Below are 18,209 nucleotides of genomic sequence, written 5' to 3'. Positions count from 1 at the left end.
ATTTCCATACAAATTTTATGGATTTTGACTGGGATTGTATTGAATCTATAAGATCACCTTGGAGAAAATAGATGTATTATAATGCCAAGCCTTCAGATCCACGGGCAGAGTATATCTCTTCATTTATCATGTCTGCTTAAATGAACCACAGCAGCGTTTTATCATTTTCAGTATACAGGTATTATTCATCTTTTGTTAAATTAATCTCTAAATATTGTGAGTTTTACCTTGTTGGGTTCTGTTTATTTTTATATTCCCATAAATATTTGTGAGCTTTGTTCTGGAATACAGTTAAGTTACTTGGAAATTGGAAACGGTTTGATTCTTTTGGGTCTTGCTGTAAAGCTTTGTTAGGCAGTAAAACAGAGCATCACTTAATCCAGGATTAATTTTTCTCCATTAGAGAAGTAAAGCCCTTCTGAGTACTCTGCTTTATGCCTTGTGAATTATGACATTTTCTGCTCTTGCTGGTGTGAGCATGCAATCTTCCTGGCCCTGTGAGAGACCTTCGGGACCATTTCCTTTAATCCTCTTGGATGGTTCTTTTCTGAGCCTTGGGTACTGATCATTACTCAGCTGAATATGCAAGAGATATCCTCTACAGACCCACAGTGTTCTCTCTTCTCATGTATTCTCCCATGAAAACTCTAGAGCCTGGGGGGCTTGACCACCCTGTACCCTCATCTTTGTCTCCTCAACTCAGGAAGAGCACTGGGATCCTCCTGAGTTCTTTTTCCTTTCCTGTTCCAAAGCCTGGAAACTCTCTCCAAGCAATATACTGGGGCCATCATAGGGTTCACCTCATTTGTTTCCCATCTTTCTGAGAACACTGCCCTTCAGTGTCTGTTGTCCACTGCCTTGAAAAACTTTGTTTCATATATTTGTCCATTTTTTCAGTTTTTTTAAGTAGGAAGACAAATCTAGTCCCTGCTATTCCATCTTGGCTATAAGTGGAAGTCCTCCATGCCCCATGATTTTATTCTACAGATTTTATTCTCTTCTCTTTCACTCTATATTTTCTATTCCAGCGACCTCATTATAACATTGTAAAAACAACAATAAAATAGCTTTCATTTATGAAACCTTGCTCTATGCCAGGACTTGTGTCACACACTTGATAAGTATTATGTCCAGCAACCATGGCTGTAAGTTGGGCTTATTTACTTATGAGGTATTTCAAGCATTTAGAACAGTTGATAGTAATGTAAATGTCCTCAACACCTAGGATTGACAGTGCTAATCTTTTGCCGTATTTTCTTCAGCAAAAGCTAAAATTCCCTTCGTATCTTCTTCAGACCAATTTCCAACCTTCCCTCGCTTAAGGTAGCTTTACTCTGGAGTTGACGTTCTTCAGGTCCGTGGATTTGTGCATTCAAGGTGGACTTATTATCACCATTTTACTAATGAATGATCTGAGACTTAGAGAGATTAAGTAACATGCACAGAATCATTCGGTTTATAACTGGTGGAAATAATATTGGAGACGAGGTCTCTGTGGTCCAAAGCCATGTACTTCACTCCAAGAATACATTCATCTTCCTGATGTCCTTTTCAAATCACATCTTTTACCAATTTTGATTGCTATCCCTGAATTAAATATGTTTCTCATCTTGACTTTGTAGTCCTGACGAAACATGTCTTCAGTGTACCTAGCCATGCCTGCTCTATGAAACCTCTTCCAATCATACAAAACCATGCTTTTCCCCAGTATTAAAGTGAATTTTCTTGCTGCTGTGTCATCGCCTCTATTTTTTCCTCCATCTGGAATGTCCTCTTCTTCCCCTTTCTGTAGATTAAAAACCATACTGATTTCTCATAGCTTATCTGACAAAATATATCATTGATTCATTCATTTATTCATGTCAAATATTGATGCCTGTAAAGAGCAAATGACCAATGGCTCTTTGAATCTTTGTTCCTTCTCTCCACTGGGTATTCTGCCACTCTACTCAGAACTCTCTAGCAAAGCATTTTTCATCTTTTCCCCCAGCATTTTGCCATATTTTATAGTAATTTACATATATACTCTCCCTCTTCTATATGGTAATTTTATCTCTGTATTTCCATGAATGTCTAGCACAGTGCCTTTGTACATGATGGGTGCCCAACAAAGTCTTCTAAATTGAATTATACACTCAAAATCTGTATATCCTGGGGAATGTAGGAACTGATAAGTATAGTAGTATTTGTTTTAAATTTACTTTCAGCTACTTAAAAACTACTGAGTACAAGAGTTTCTTTTTCTAGTACATCCCTAGAGCCTTTTCAAAACATCCAGGGCTCTGGCCCATGTGGAGCCTTGCTAGCCAGTGTTCCTCCAACAAACCCCTGAAACACAAAAGGAAATCTCAGCTCTGTCCTTCCACCCACAGAAAATGGCATTCACATCTTAAAGCAAGTTGGCTGACTTTTGGGTCCAAGCAAGTGATATTAGGCCAAATGTTCACACTGATACAATCCGATGTTATCTTATACCAAAAACGTTTTGCTTGGGCTTGGTATAAGTGACTGTATGTTATTATTATTGCCGCATAAAGTGCCACTGCCATGAATGGATTTGCTATCAATGGGTTTTTTTATGGTTACTGAGCTGCAGAGAGACCCTGCTTGAGCTGGAATGACTGATACAGCGGAGTCCTCAGCTAATTCCATGCCAGTTTAGTCCCATTTTATAGCTTCCCCCTGCCTTCCACTAAAACAGGATAGTGACTTTGAGATTGTTCATTACATAAGGCAGAAAATAAACCATGTATTAGCGCTATATATTATGAGGAAAGAATATGCTATATGACACAAAACGTATTTAGCGCTGTATAGAAATGCTTCGATTTACTTCTATGCTTGTGACACATAATTTCGCTCAGCTAGGTGGATTAACTAAAGAAAGCGAAGGAAAAAAATATCTAAAACCAGAATAAATATTCCAGGCTGCTTCCCTTTATTCAACGCTGTGTGCATGGACATTGCTGATTCGGACATGTACAATTTCCTTTTCATTATTCATCCTCCCGGAAGCTAGACAGACTAGAAATGTGCTAAGGTATGTTATGAAAAAGCAATGAATTCTCTGCCATATGCACCCTCCCCACACCGTGCTCCATTGTAGCAATATAGCAACTCCCTGAGGCTTTGGTCCAAGGAGGAGCCTAGCATCACCCTCCTTGAAGCACATCCATTTTCATCCCAGACCAGGGAGCATCGGTGGGCATCCTTCTGGTACCAATACAGTTTAGATCAGTGAGCACTGGCTGAGTACATATGGTGTGCCAGACACCACACTAGGGTCTACAGTGGATATAATGTGATGCCTGGTTTTGCAGCTCTCATAACTAAATTGAACTATAAAGAACTTTAAGATACTGTATTAGGAATTATCATTACATGTGGCCTCCTCAACAAGAAAAACGTTGTTCAGCCACCCCATTCTGTAATGATGTATCTGGCCTGTGTGCTCTGACCATTAGGTTCTTATTTTAATTTAGAGTTGAGTCCATTCTAACTTTGGTAAAATTCAACAGTTTTCTACCCAGGACTTAATAAAAATCAATGAAAAGGATTAAACAGGTTGGACCCACAACTTAAAATAGATTCGATGTAATTGACTAAATAGGTACTAATAAATATATGCATGTTGATTATACATGTATACGCAGTATTAAAGTTTAATAACTAAGCCATAACTAGTATGCAGAGCTAACTAAAATTTAATTAGAGTATAAGCAGTCTTGCTAACAGTGTCGCCCAAAGCAATGTCACCATCATGGTGGGGTCTAGTTCTTTTCAGCTTATTTCCAGGTTCTATATCTGTCTGCTCAGTCCCTTCGGTGGGTCTAAAACTGGTCGCATGCTAGACTATTTGCTTAGTTTTTTATTCCAAGGCTGACATACTGTTACAGAAAATTATTCTCTTTTTCTGTCATTGTTCTCAAGGTTCAAGTCTTAAGTCTTCACTTAAGACTTCACTATATTTCATTATATTTCACTACAATCCAAGCTTTTGTTGTTCCTAATTTGCTGTTGCGCAAACGTGTGCTGTGCTGGACTGTAGGATACTCACTATTCTCCAGCGTCCGCTCTGCATTACTGTCTGTTCCAGCCACATAGATTCCTTGTCAATACTGAAATTTAGTGATGTGAGGGGTTCTATAGAACACCCCAGGTCTCAGGAAGAGAAAGAACAGCTTCCAGGCTAAGTGCTTTCTGAAAAGTTTTCTGCATTGTGCGGGAGTTATTGATGCACTTCTTTCTTCCTGGGGTTTTTGTGAGTAATCGATACATGCACGTTTATGTGAAGTCTGTAGTGGGATGACATGATGAACAAAGCACCATGGGAACACAGAGAAGAAAATGATGAATTCTGAAACGACAGTGATGTTTGATGATAATAGTTAGAAATTTTGGTCTGGCAGAGGATGTGTGGAAGGGCATTCCAAACATAGGGACTAGCAGAGACAAATACAGTAATTTGTTGAAGTGAGTGGCATGGTTACAGAATGTGTGGTCCCCGGGTGTGACTGGAGTACAGGTAGGTTGAGATGAGATAAAGCTGGAGATGGAGCAAGATTTTCGAGTCCTTGAATGTCATGGTAGAGATTTTGGAATTTGTCCTTTAAAAAAAAAATCTGTCCTTTGACCTTTGCCTAAGCAGGTTCTGACATGATCTAATTTCCTTTTTCCAAAGGAAATTGACTGCGGTAGAGTAGGTGGACCAAGATGGGGAAGAACGGTGGCAGGTGGTCCAATCAGGGTCACCGCGGTAATCCAAATAGAGAGACTATGAACATCCCAGTGAGGAAAGTAGCAGAGAGAGTGGGAGAGTATGTCATTTCAGATGTAGATTAAAGGGACTTAAGACAAATTGTATGAAGGATGAATCAAAAAGGGGATCAACGTTGAAGTTCGGGTTTCTGAATTGGATGACTGGGTAGATTGCGATATCATTAATCCAGATAAAAAGTGGATGGATTTCTGCTGTGGGGGGAAGATAGAGATACCACTCTAGCCTAGAGTAATCCTTAGCTCATGGCGTAGCCTCTACTCATCCCCCTTCTAAAACAATATCAAGGGACAAGGTCATTTCTATGGCCAATATGAGGAATGAAGCTTAGTTCAGCCAATGCAAGGAGGATGTAGATAGGATTATTGGCTCCGATACTTTACTCCTTGCTATATCCACACCCTAGATCTTGTACCTTTGCAGTGCCTCCCACAAAAGACACAATGTACTTTCCTTTCTCTTGGCTTTGAGTTTGACCAATGACATGTTAGTAAGTGTGATGTAAGCAAGGGTTTGAAATGTGCTTGTGTGGTGGGGCTTGCTTGCCCTTTTGTACTTCACCTATCACCATCAGGAGTTCTTTCCCCTGGGTCGCTATTGGCCCTTCACGCAGGTTCTACAGAGAACATTTATGAAGCAGAGCCAGTACAGCAGCCACAGCTTGAAGCCAAGCCACCCAAACCCACATGAGGAAATAAATAATTATTTTACACCACTGGGTTTTGGTGTATTTTGTTATGTAGTGAAAACTAACTGATACAGCCAGTAAGTGAAAAATATGGTTAAGGGTGGTGATCCTCTCAGCTTCTCTTCAGTTCTCCTAAGGTTGAGGGAGGCTGGCAGAGCCCCCAGCTGATCAAATGCCGGTCTGAACAGTAGACGGTGCAACCACAGATGAGGTTAAACAGATCTAGTCACATTAGTGATGGGACCCTTCATGGGTTTTCAGCCACCATTCAAAAAACAGCCATTTATGCTCATGAATGGCCATGTGCTTGTGTTTCACAGATCACTAGGAACAGAAATTCCACTACTAGTAGTGGATTTTTGCAAACCTTAATTACTCCTGAATCAAGAAGTTCTTGCTATTTTGAATCTCAATTTCTTATTCCATCCTAACTCTTAAATTATTTACACAGCGGGCTGGGGGGAGTTCATTTTCTTTTCTGCAGATGTAAACTATCTGGTCAGATACCAACTTTAAATTCTTGAAGACAAGTATTAAGTAGACCTTTGCCCTTTCTTTCTCTGGGTAAACAATCCAAACTCATTTAACCTTTCCTCAGAGGTTCAATTTGCCAATTATGTGACTGTTTCTTTGCTCTTTTCTGAACCCTTTTCTACTTTGTTATATCTCTTCTAGGTTGTAAAGATCAAAATTGGAATGATCTTTACATCTGAACTGGTGCTAAGCATAATCCCTTTATTCTTGGGTCTTTGAGAAGGTGCCAGATCAGACACCTTAAGGTTGGATTAACTTCCATTGCACAGTTATAGAGGGTCTGTGCTCGCCTTGGATTTCCCAGCCACACATGGGACTCCCCATCTTGTATCTTTGGCATTGATTATTGATACTTTGTCTTTGCCATAATCACTATAGGTTGTCAATGGTTGTTCTTGGTTTATTTTTGTAGTCCTTATGCTGAAACCATGATTTGTGTAATCTAGATTTGAGATTTCAAAAGTTAAAGACAGACACATTAGGTAGTTAGAATGAGGACACACCACTCTTTTAAAACTAATCAAAGGTAGTAATACTTAGTGACTTACTAAGTATAAATATTATGCAAAGATAGTTAAATAAGGTATTATTATTAGTAATACCATTTGGTATTTCCTGCCCAAAGGAAAACTGCAAAACGGCATAATTCCTCACTTTTGTAAAAGGGTTCCCCCCAAAAAAATGAGGTGAGGAAAACTAACAATACTCATAATAGCTAGTGTTTATTGAGTAATAACAATGTTCTGGGTGCTGTACTGTTTTCATGTCTTAGGTTAGGCTCCCCGCAAAAGACTCAGAGATAAGGAATTTGTGTGAATGACTTATTAAGTTGTGTTCCCAGGACAAACCAGGAAGGAAGTGGAGAAAGTAGGACAGGAAAGGGAAGAAGTCAAGCAAGAAATTTCAGGTGTGCAGTTTTCCCCTGGAGGAGCAAGATCACTTCCAGTTGAGAATTACTAAGGTAAGCCATCAAAACAGTGTGGTATTGGTAGCAAAATGGACACATAGGCCTGTGGTATACAATAGAGTCCAGAAATATACCTATATGGTCAGTTGATTTGCAGTGAAGGGGGAAAGGTGATTCCATTGAGAACGATAGTCTTTTTAACAAATGATGCTGGAATAATTGTCAGTCAATTTGTAAAAAATAAATAAAAAATGAACTTCAGTTCATACCTGACATTATACACAAAAATATATTAACTAAAAATAGATCATGGGCCTAAATGCAAAACTTAAAACTATGAGACTTCTAAAAGAAAACATAAGAGAAAATCTTTGGAACCATGGATTAGGCAGAGATTACTTAGATATCCATAGAAGAGAAAATTGTTATATTGTACTTTATCAAAATTAAGAATGTCTGCCCTTTGAAAGACTTCTAAAGGAGGAAAAAGCAAGGCACAAACTGAGAAAATATTTGCAAATCTGATAAAGGACTTGTACCCACAGATATACAGAACAGTCAAAATTCAACTATAAGAAAACAAACAACCCAATAAAAATGGGAGAAAGTTTTGAAGATATGTACATGGCAAATACTTATGTTAAAATGTTCAACATCCTTAGTCTTTTGGTAAATGCAAATTAAAACCACAAAGAGCTATCACTTCAAGTCTACTAGAATGGCTATAATAAAAATACAGACAATTACAAGTGTTGATGAGGATGTGGAGAAAATGCAATCCTCTTCAACTGGTGGTGGGAATGTAAAATGGAACACCCACGTTGAAAACTAGTTTGTGCTTTCTTGAAAAGTTAAATATATATTTATGATATTACCCAGCAATTCCATACTGAGATATCTACTTAAAAACCAAAATGAAAAAACAAAAGAAAGAAAAGAAACAAAACAAATGTCCACACAAAGACTTGTATACAAATGTTCATAGCAGCATTATTCATAATTGCCCAAGAGTAGAAACAATCTAGATGTCCACCAACTGTGGAGTGGAGAAATAAAATGTGTTATAACCATACAGTGGGATACTATTCAGGACATAAAAGTATGAAATTATGATTCATGCTACAACATGGATAAACCTCAAAATCTTTATGCTGATTAAAAAAAGCCAGACACAATGATCACATATTATATGATTCCATCTATATGAAACCCCCCAAAAGGTAAATCTGCAAAGAAAGAAAATATATTAGAGTTGACTATGACTGAGGGTAGGAATAGGGATTAACTGCAAATAGGCATAAGAGATTTTTTTTTGGTGGGAGTCTGGGGAGAGTGATGGAAACATTCTAAAACTGGATTGTGGTAATGGTTGCATAACTCTGAAGATTTTCTAAAAATCATTAAATTGCACAGTTAAAAATGGTAAATGTTATGACATGTAAATTATGGCTCAGTGAAGCTGTTTTTTAAAAATAAGACCATATTGTTTTAATATATTTTTATTGATGTATAGCTGATTTATAATGTTGTGTTAATTTCTGCTGTCAGCTAAATGATTCTGTTATACATATTTATATATTCTTTTCCATTATGGTTTATCATAGGATATTGAATATAGTTCTATGTGTTATACAGTAGGATCTTGTTGTTTAAACATTCTATATATAAAAGCTTACATCTGCTAACATCAACCTCCCACTCCATTCCTCCCCCAAACCCCTCCCCTTTGGCAACCACCAGTCTGTTCGCTATGTCTGTGGTTCTGTTTCATAGATAGGTTCATTTTTGTCATATTTTAGATTCCACATATAAGTGATATCATATGGCATTTGTCTTTCTCTTTCTGACTTACTTCACTTAGTATGATAATCTCCAGTTGCACCCAAGGTGCTGCAAATGGCATAATTCCGTTCTTTTTTATGCGTGAGGAGTATTCCACTGTAAAAATGTACCACATCTTCTTTATCCATTCATCTGTCAATGGACATTTAGGTTTTTCCATGTCTTGGCTATTGTGAAGGTGCTGCTATGAATGTAGGGGTGCATATATCTTTTTGACTTATAGTTTTGTCTGCGTATGTACCCAGGACTGGGATTGCTGGATCATATGGTAATTCTATTTTTAGCTTTCTGAGGAATGTCCATACTGTTTCCCCTAGTGGCTACATCAACTTACATTCCCATCAACAGTGTAGGAGGGTTCCCTTTTCTCCACACCCTCTCCAGCATTTGTTGTTTGTAGATTTTCTGATGATACCCATTCTAACTGGTGTGAGGTGATACCTCACTGTAGTTTTGATTTGCATTTCTCTAATAATTAGTGATGTTGAGCATCTTTTCATGTGCCTATTGGTCATGTGTATTCCTTTTGGAGAAATGTTTATTTAGGTCTTCTGTCCATTTTTTGACTGGGTTGTTTGTTTCTTTTTTTGTTGAGTTGTGTGAGCTGTTTGTATATTTTGGAAATTAAGCCTTTGTTGGTCACATCATTTGCAAATATTTTGTCCCATTCTGTAGATTGTATTTCCATTTTGTTGTTGGTTTCCTAGGAAGATCATATTGTATGTACAATTTTGCATTCCACTTTTTTCACTAAAAACCATACCATAAATATTTTTAATATCATTAAAGGCAATTTGAAAATATCTTTCTAATAACTGCTTACTATTTCTTTATATGCACTTGCCCAAGATTTATTGAATAGTTTCCTGTAGATTGTGTATGATTTTTGAAAATAATGTTTTGTTCAACCTCTTTGTGCACAGTAACAGTGTGACCTCAGACATGTTAACTTCTCTGAGCTTTAATTTTCTGATAGGAAAAAGGGGATAATTAACAGTTCCTTTTTCTTAGGACAATATAGCTATCCCGAGCATTATATAAAATCAAGTGTGAAACACTTAGCATGGTAATGACAAAAGCCATCTAGATGTTAGCCATCATTATTGCCATCATCAAACATTATAAAACTTTAAATTTATGATTATTCCTCAGAATAGAATAACAACAGTGAAATCTCAGGGCTCATTTTTTACAAAAACACTGCTCTCTAAATTAGAAGTAGGCAAACCCATTCGAGGCTCTTTTCCACCCCCTTCATGATACTGGGAACCCAAAATGATTCTTTGGATTCTTGCTCTGATGCTATGGACAGTTCTATGGCTCTAAGCTTCTTATTTCTCCAACCACAACCCTTCAATCCTGTGATTTCTCTCCTAGTGGGAGATGGACTAGGTGGCCTTGGATAAAGATATTGAACAAAAATGACCATGGGTGACAATGAATTATATGCTTCCTCACAGGTAACATAGTTGCCTTTTCATAAGGATCACTAGAGCCTAAATCTAGAGATGGAACATGGGGTCTTCAAGTTTCTCTAGTAAAGTTGATGGGGAAAATTGTTGGTCACTGAGTGCTCAAATCACAAACCACTTTGCATGTGGTTGTCCTGCACAAATTCCTTAGTGTGATGTGCAAGGACCTTAGTTTTTTATCCCCTATTGATTTCTTCAGCTTCATCTCTTCTTCACTCTCCCTCCAATGTGATACTAAAATCGTAATGTAGATCTTGCCATTCCCCCCAATGTGCCACACTTTCTGTCCCACAAGACTTGGTACATCATGTTTCCCTGCCTTGAACTCTCTGTACCTATCCCTTCTCCCTTTATTTGACTAACTCCTACTTATAATGCTGGCATCGTCGTAAAAACTAAATCTTCAAGAGACCTTCAAGATGGCGGAAGAGTAAGACGTGGAGATAACCTTCCTCCCACAAATACATCAGAAATACATCTACATGTGGAACAACTCCTACTGAACACCTACTGAACGCTGGCAGAAGACCTCAGACTTCCCAAAAGCTTTGCTTTTACCATTTGTCCTAGGGTTCTGTCTTTTTTTTTTAGTGTAGCTTTTAGTGCTTGTTGCCATTGGTGGATTTGTTTTTAGGTTTGGTTGCTCTCTTTCTTTCTTTCTTTTTTAAATTAATTTTTTATTTTTAATAATTTTTTTATTTTAACAAGCTTATGTATTTTATTTTCTTTCTTTCCTTCTTTTTTTTTCTCCCTTTTCTTCTGAGCTGTGTGGCTGAGAGGGTCCTGATGCTCCAGCCAGGTGTCAGGCCTGAGCTGCTGAGGTGGGAGAGCTGAGTTCAGGACTTGGTCCACCAGAGACCTCCCAGCTCCACATAATACAAAATGGCGAAAGCTGTCCCGGAGATCTCCATCTCAATGCTAACACCCAGCTCAACTCAACAACCAGCAAGCTACAGTGCTGGACACCCTACGCCAAACAACTAGCAAGAGAGGAACACAACACCACACGTTACCAGAGAGGCTGCCTAAAATCATAATAAGGTCACAGACACCCCAAAACACACCACCTGCCCACCAGAAAGACAAGATCCAGCCTCATCCACCAGAACACAGGCACCAGTCCCCTCCACCAGGAAGCCTACACAACCCACTGAACCAACCTTAGCCACTGGGGGCAGACACTAAAAACAAGAGGAACTAAGAACCTGCAGCCAGAGAAAAGGAGATCCCAAATACAGTAAGTTAAGCAAAATGAGAAGACAGATAAATACACAGCAGATGAAGGAGCAAGGTAAAAATCCAACAGACCAAACAAATGAAGAGGAAATAGGCAATCTACCTGAAAAAGAATTCAGAGTAATGATAGTAAAGATGATCCAAAATCTTGGAAATAGAATGGAAAAAACAGAATAAGCATTTAACAAGGACCTAGAAGAACTGAAGAGCGAACAAACAATGATGAACAACACAATAAATGAAATTAAAAATCCTCTAGAAGGAATCAATAGCACAATAACTGAGGCAGAAGAATGGATAAGTGACCTGGAAGATAAAATAGTGGAAATAACTACTGCAGAGCAGAATAAAGAAAAAAGAATGAAAAGAATTGAGGACTGTCTCAGAGACCTCTGGGTCAATATTAAACACACCAACATATGCATTATAGGGGTCGCAGAAGAAGAGGAGAAAAAGAAAGGGACTTAGAAAAATTTGAAGAGATTATAGTTGAAAAGTTCCCTAATATAGGAAAGGAAATAATCAATCAAGTCCAGGAAGTGCAGACAGTCCCATACAGGATAAATCCAAGGAGAAATACACTGACACATATTAATCAAACTATCAAAAATTAAATACAAAGGAAAAATATTAAAAGCAGCAAGGGAAAAGCAACAAATAACATACAAGGGAATCCCCATAAGGTTAACAGCTGATCTTTCAGCAGAAGCTCTGCAAGCCCAAAGGGAATGGCAGGACATATTTAAAGTGATGAAAGGGAAAAACCTACAACCAAGATTACTCTACCAAGTTAGGATCTCATTCAGATTAGACAGAGAAATTAAAAGATTTACAGACAAGCAAAAGCTAAGAGAATTCAGAACCACCAACCCAGCTTTACAACAAATAATAAAGGAACTTCTATAGGCAGGAAACACAAGAGAAGGAAAAGACCTACAATAACAAACCCAAAACAATTAAGAAAATGGTAATAGGAACATACATATCGATAACTACCTTAAATGTGAATGGATTAAATGCTCCAACCAAAAGACATAGACTAGCTGAATGGATGCAAAAACAAGACCCATATATATGCAGTCTACAGGACACCCACTTCAGACCTAGGGACACATACAGACTGAAAGTGAGGGAATGAAAAGATATTCCACGCCAATGGAAATCAAAAGAAAGTTGTAGTAGCAATTCTCATATCAGACAAAATAGACTTTAAAATAAAGACTATTCCTAGAGACAAAAAAGGACACTACATAATGATCAAGGGATCAATCCAAGAAGAAGATATAACAGTAGTAAATATTTATGCATCCAACACAGGAGCACCTCAATATATAAGGCAAATGCTAACAGCCATAAAAGAGGAAATCAACAGTAACAAAATAATAGTACGGGATGTTAACACCCACTTTCACCAATGGACAGATCATCTAAAATGAAAATAAATAAGGAAACACAGCTTTAAATGACACATTAAACAAGACGGACTTAATTGATATTTGTAGGACATTCCATCCAAAACAACAGAATACACTTTATTCTCAAGTGCTTATGGAACATTCTCCAGGATAGATCATATCTTAGGTCACATGCCTTGGTAAATTTAAGAAAATTGAAGTCGTGTCAAGTATCTTTTCTGACCACAATGCTGTGAGACTAGATATCAATTACAGGAAAAAAACTGTAACAAATACAAACACATAGAGGCTAAACAATATACTACTAAATAACCAAGAGATTACTGAAGAAATCAAAGAGCAAATCAAAAAACACCTAGAAACAAATGACAATGAAAACACTGTGGCCCAAAACCTATGGGATGCAGCAAAAACAGTTCTAAGAGGAAAGTTTATAGCAGTACCATCCTACCTCAAGAAACAAGAAACATCTCAAATAAACAACCTAACCTTACACCTAAAACAAATAAGAGAAAGAAGAACCAAAACCCCCCAAGGTTAGCAGAAGGAAAGAAATCATAAAGATCAGATCAGAAGTAAATGAAAAAGAAATGAAGGAAACGATAGCAAAGATCAATAAAAATAAAATAATAGCTGGTTCTTTGAGATCACAAAATTGATCAACCATTAGCCAGACTAATCAAAAAAACAATGGAGAAGACACAAATCAATAGAATTAGAAAAGAAAAAGGAAAAGTAACAACTGACACTGCAGAAATACAAAGGATCATGAGAGATTACTACAAGCAACTATATGCCAATAAAATGGACAACCTGGAAGAAATGGACAAATTCTTAGAAATGCACAACCTTCCGAGACTGAGCCAGGAAGAAATAGAAAATATAAACAGACCAATCACAAGCACTGACATTGAAACTGTGATTTTAAATCTTCCAAAAAACAAAAGCCCAGGACCAGATGGCTTCACAGGCGAATTCTATCTAACATTTAGAGAAGAGCTAACGCCTACCCTTCTCAAACTCTTCCAAAATACAGCAGAGGGAGGAACGCTCCCAAACTCATTCTACAAGGCCACCATCACCATGGTACCAAAACCAGACAAAGATATCATGAAAAAATAAAACTACAGGCCAATATCACTGATGAACATAGTTGCAAAAATCCTCAACAAAATACTACCAAACAGAAGCCAGGAGCACACTGAAAGGATCATACACATGATCAAGTGGGTTTACCCCAGCAATATAAGCATTCTTCAATATAGACAAGTCAATCGATGTGATACACAATATTAACAAATGGAAGGAGAAAAACCATATGATCATCTCAATAGATGCAGAAATAGCTTTTGACAAAATTCAGCACCCATTTATGATAAACAACCTCCAGAATGTAGGTATAGAGGGAAATTACCTCAACATAATAAAGGCCATATATGACAAACCCACAGCCAACATCTTTCTCAATGGTGAAAAACCGAAACCATTTCCACTAAGATCAAGAACAAGACAAGGTTGCCCACTCTCACCACTATTATTCTGCATAGTTCTGGAAGTTTTAGTCAAAGCAATCAGAGAAGAAAAAGAAATAAAAGGAATCCAAATCGGAAAAAAAGAAGTAAAACTGTCACTGTTTGCAGATGACATGATACTACACATAGAGTCCCAAAGATGCTACCAGAAAACTACTAGAGCTAATTGATGAATTTGGTAAAGTAGCAGGATACAAAATTAATGCACAGAAATCCCTTGCATTCCTATACACTAATGATGAAAAATCTGAAAGTGAAATTCAGAAAACACTCCCATTTACCATTGCAACAAAAAGAATAAAATATCTAGGAATAAACCTACCTAAGGAGACAAAAGACCTGTATGCAGAAAACTATAAGACACTGATGAAAGAAATTAAAGATGATACAAACAGATGGAGAGATACACCATGTTCTTGGATTGGAAGAATCAACAGTGTGAAAATGACTATACTACCCAAAGCAATCTACAGATTCAATGCAATCCCTATCAAACTACCAATGGCATTTTTCACAGAACTAGAACAAAAAATTTCACGGTTTGTATGGAAACACAAAAGACCCCGAATAGCCAAAGCAATCTTGAGAAAGAAAAACAGAGCTGGAGGAATCAGGCTCCCTGACTTCAGACTATACTACAAAGCTACAGTGATCAAGACAGTATGGTACTGGCACAAAAAGAGAAATATAGATCAATGGAACAGGATAGAAAGCCCAGAGATAAACCCATGCACATATGGTCACCTTATTTTTGATAAAGGAGGCAAGAATATACAATGGAAGCCTCTTCAATAAGTGGTGGTGGGAAAAGTGGACAGCTACATGTAAAAGAATGAAATTAGCATACTCCCAAACACCATACACAAAAATAAATTCAAAATGTATTAAAGACCTAAATGTAAGGCCAGACACTATCAAACTCTTAGAGGAAAACATAGGCAGAACACTCTATGACATAAATCACAGCAAGATCCTTTTTTGACCCACCTCCTAGAGAAATGGAAATAAAAACAAAAATAAACAAATGGGACCTGATGAAACTTAAAAGCTTTTGCACTGCAAAGGAAACCATAAACAAGAGGAAAAGACAGCCCTCAGAATAGTAGAAAATATTTGCAAATGAAGCAACTGACAAAGTATTAATATCCAAAATTTACAAGCAGCTCATGCAGTTCAATATCAAGAAAACAAACAACCCAATCCAAAAATGGGCAGAAGACCTAAATAGATATTTCTCCAAAGAAGATATACAGATTGCCAACAAACACATGAAAGGATGCTCAACATCACTAATCATTAGAGAAATGCAAATCAAAACTACAGTGGTGTCACACCTCACACTGTCAGAATGGCCATCATCAAAAAATCTACAAACAATAAATGCTGGAGAGGGTGTGGAGAAAAGGGAACCCTCTTGCACTGTAAGTGAGAATGTACATTGATACAGCCACTATGGAGAACAGTATGGAGGTTCTATAAAAAACTAAAATTAGAATTACCATATGACCCAGCAATCCCACTACTGGGCATATACCCTGAGAAAACCATAATTCAAAAAGAGTCATGTACCACAATGTTCATTGCAGCTCTATTTACAATAGCCAGGACATGGAAGTAAGCTAAGTTTCCATCAACAGATGAATCGATAAAGAAGATGTGGCACATACATACAATGGAATATTACTCAGCCATGAAAAGAAATGAAATTGAGTTATTTGTAGTGAGGTGGATGCACCTAGAGACTGTCATACAGAGTGAAGTAAGTCAGAAAGAGAAAAGCAAATACCATATGCTAATGCATATATATGGAATGTAAAAAAAAAGGTTCTGAAGAACCTAGGGGCAGGACAAGAATAAAGCCTCAGACGTAGAGAATGTACTTGAGGACATGGGGAGGCGGAAGGGGAACCTGGGATGAGGTGAGAGAGTGATATGGACATAAATACACTACCAAATGTAAAATAGGTAGCTAGTGGGAAGCAGCTGCATAGCACAGGGAGATCAGCTCGGTGCTTTGTGACCACCTAGAGGGGTGGGATAGGGAGGGTGGGAGGGAGACTCAAAAGGGTGGAGATATAGGGATATTTGTATACGTATAACTGATTCACTTTGTTATAAAGCAGAAACGAACACACCATTGTAAAGCAGTTATAGTACAATAAAGATGTTTTAAAAAAAACCAAAAAACGACATCTTCTTGGAAGTTTTTCTGTTCCCAAGTCTAACTTTCGTGCTCCGTCTTTAAGCTCCGATGGCACCCTGTCATTACCCTTACTGGATTTGAATGACCTGTTTATTTGCCTTCTCCCTAATCACATTATTTGGCAGCCATGAGGTTGCATCACTTTGATCTCCCTTCAAGAAAGAACTTGCTGTTTAACTGGGAGGAGTGCAGTTAGCTGACAGCCTCCAGCTGTTAATGCCTTCAATATCTGCCCCAGCTTTCAAGCTGAGACCATGACCTTTTCTGGCAGCCCCAGCCAATGACTGAGCATAATAGCAGTACGAGGGCCAACCCAGAACTCCTTTAGCGGGAAATCTTTCAGTTGGCCAACTTTGTCAGATCTGCATGGTGGTCTCAGGCGCTCTCTGCCTTATCATACCTCTTCCCTCTTTCCCTTCACAGATGTCGTATCTGGTTTGGGGGCTGAAGGATTTCCTTTCCCAATCCTGTTTCCTCACCCTTTAACTTTCATGGTATTACTCTCCAGTAAACCTCTCGCACTCCTAAATTTGTCACTACATCTGCTTTCTCGAGAACCTGACTAACACAGACTAGGAGCTTTTTAAAGGGAAGGACCGTATTCTTTTCAAACTGTATCTCTAGCTCCCAGAGCAAGTCACAATAGCATCTCAGAAAAATAATTATGGAATAATTGAATGAATGCACAAGATAATGGTTAACATTGAATGATGTCTTGATCTTATATAATTCACAGATGCCAGTCAACATTCAAGAACATTCTGATTTGAAGACTCCGTTTCATCCATGAAATGCATTGTAGGAATGACATAATTGTGCATTTTGAGGTGGGTATTTTCCAGTGGTTGGATTTATGCCAAATGTATAATTTACCCCTTAAGAGAATCCTATGGGCTAATGTAGTTGAGTATGAGTCATAACAGATATTTGGACTTGAAGTTACACAATAGCTATAAAATTATTGTTTACTATCAAAATAGCAAATTTTAAATATTGCTGCTTCTGCCTAGAAACCTTGTCTAAAGGTTGCTCTATAAAATAAGCTCCGAAGGCATTCAAAGTTTTTCAGAACCTGGGCCCTCTTTATTTGGCATCTGTCACACTACCATCTGCATGAAGGACCTAGTCCCCCAGTAGACTGTGAACTGCTTCTGGGCAAGCATGCTGTGCACTTCTTTGTATCCAGTCCCTCCCACCCTAACCTAACCCCTAGCATCTACAAGAGCTGCTTTGTACTGGAAAACAATGGATTTCAAATACCTCAATTGAAATTCAAGCTTCATCACTTACTAATTTTGACCTTCACCTTCTAAAACTCTTCCTTGTTTTTCTCACCTTTAACTCCGTCTCATAAGAATTTGTGAGATTTGGAGAGAATATTTCCTCTCTTCTCCTTTCTCTCTTTCTGCTCTCACTCTCTCCTTCCCCGCCCCCTATCTTCCTTCTTCCCTCTTTCCCTTCTTTGCTCACCCCTTCCTCTTCTGATTTTTCCTCCCTCCCTCCCCTCCCTCCCTCCCTCCCTCCCTCCCTCCCTTCCTTCCTTCCTTCCTTCCTTCCTTCCCTCCTTCCTTTTATTCACCAAACACTTATTAAATATCTACTA

At 38.0% G+C, this 18,209-nt stretch overlaps 1 protein-coding gene across 3 annotated transcripts in view; it reads left to right on the top strand.

Annotated features, from left to right (window-relative positions):
* The window catches only part of SAMD12 (sterile alpha motif domain containing 12), a 460,454-nt gene that overhangs the window by 429,337 nt on the left and 12,908 nt on the right, over positions 1-18,209 (top strand). For all 3 annotated transcript variants that reach the window (XR_010837564.1, XR_010837563.1, XR_010837565.1), the window contains exon 5: positions 17,343-17,433. The gene's annotated coding sequence lies outside the window, so the exon portion shown is untranslated. The remainder of the gene's footprint in view (positions 1-17,342; positions 17,434-18,209) is intronic.

This window comes from Kogia breviceps, chromosome 17, assembly GCF_026419965.1.
Source record: "Kogia breviceps isolate mKogBre1 chromosome 17, mKogBre1 haplotype 1, whole genome shotgun sequence".
Taxonomy (NCBI): domain Eukaryota; kingdom Metazoa; phylum Chordata; class Mammalia; order Artiodactyla; family Physeteridae; genus Kogia; species Kogia breviceps.
Note: the sequence above shows the minus strand (reverse complement) of the source record. Positions and strands in the feature narration are given on the sequence as shown.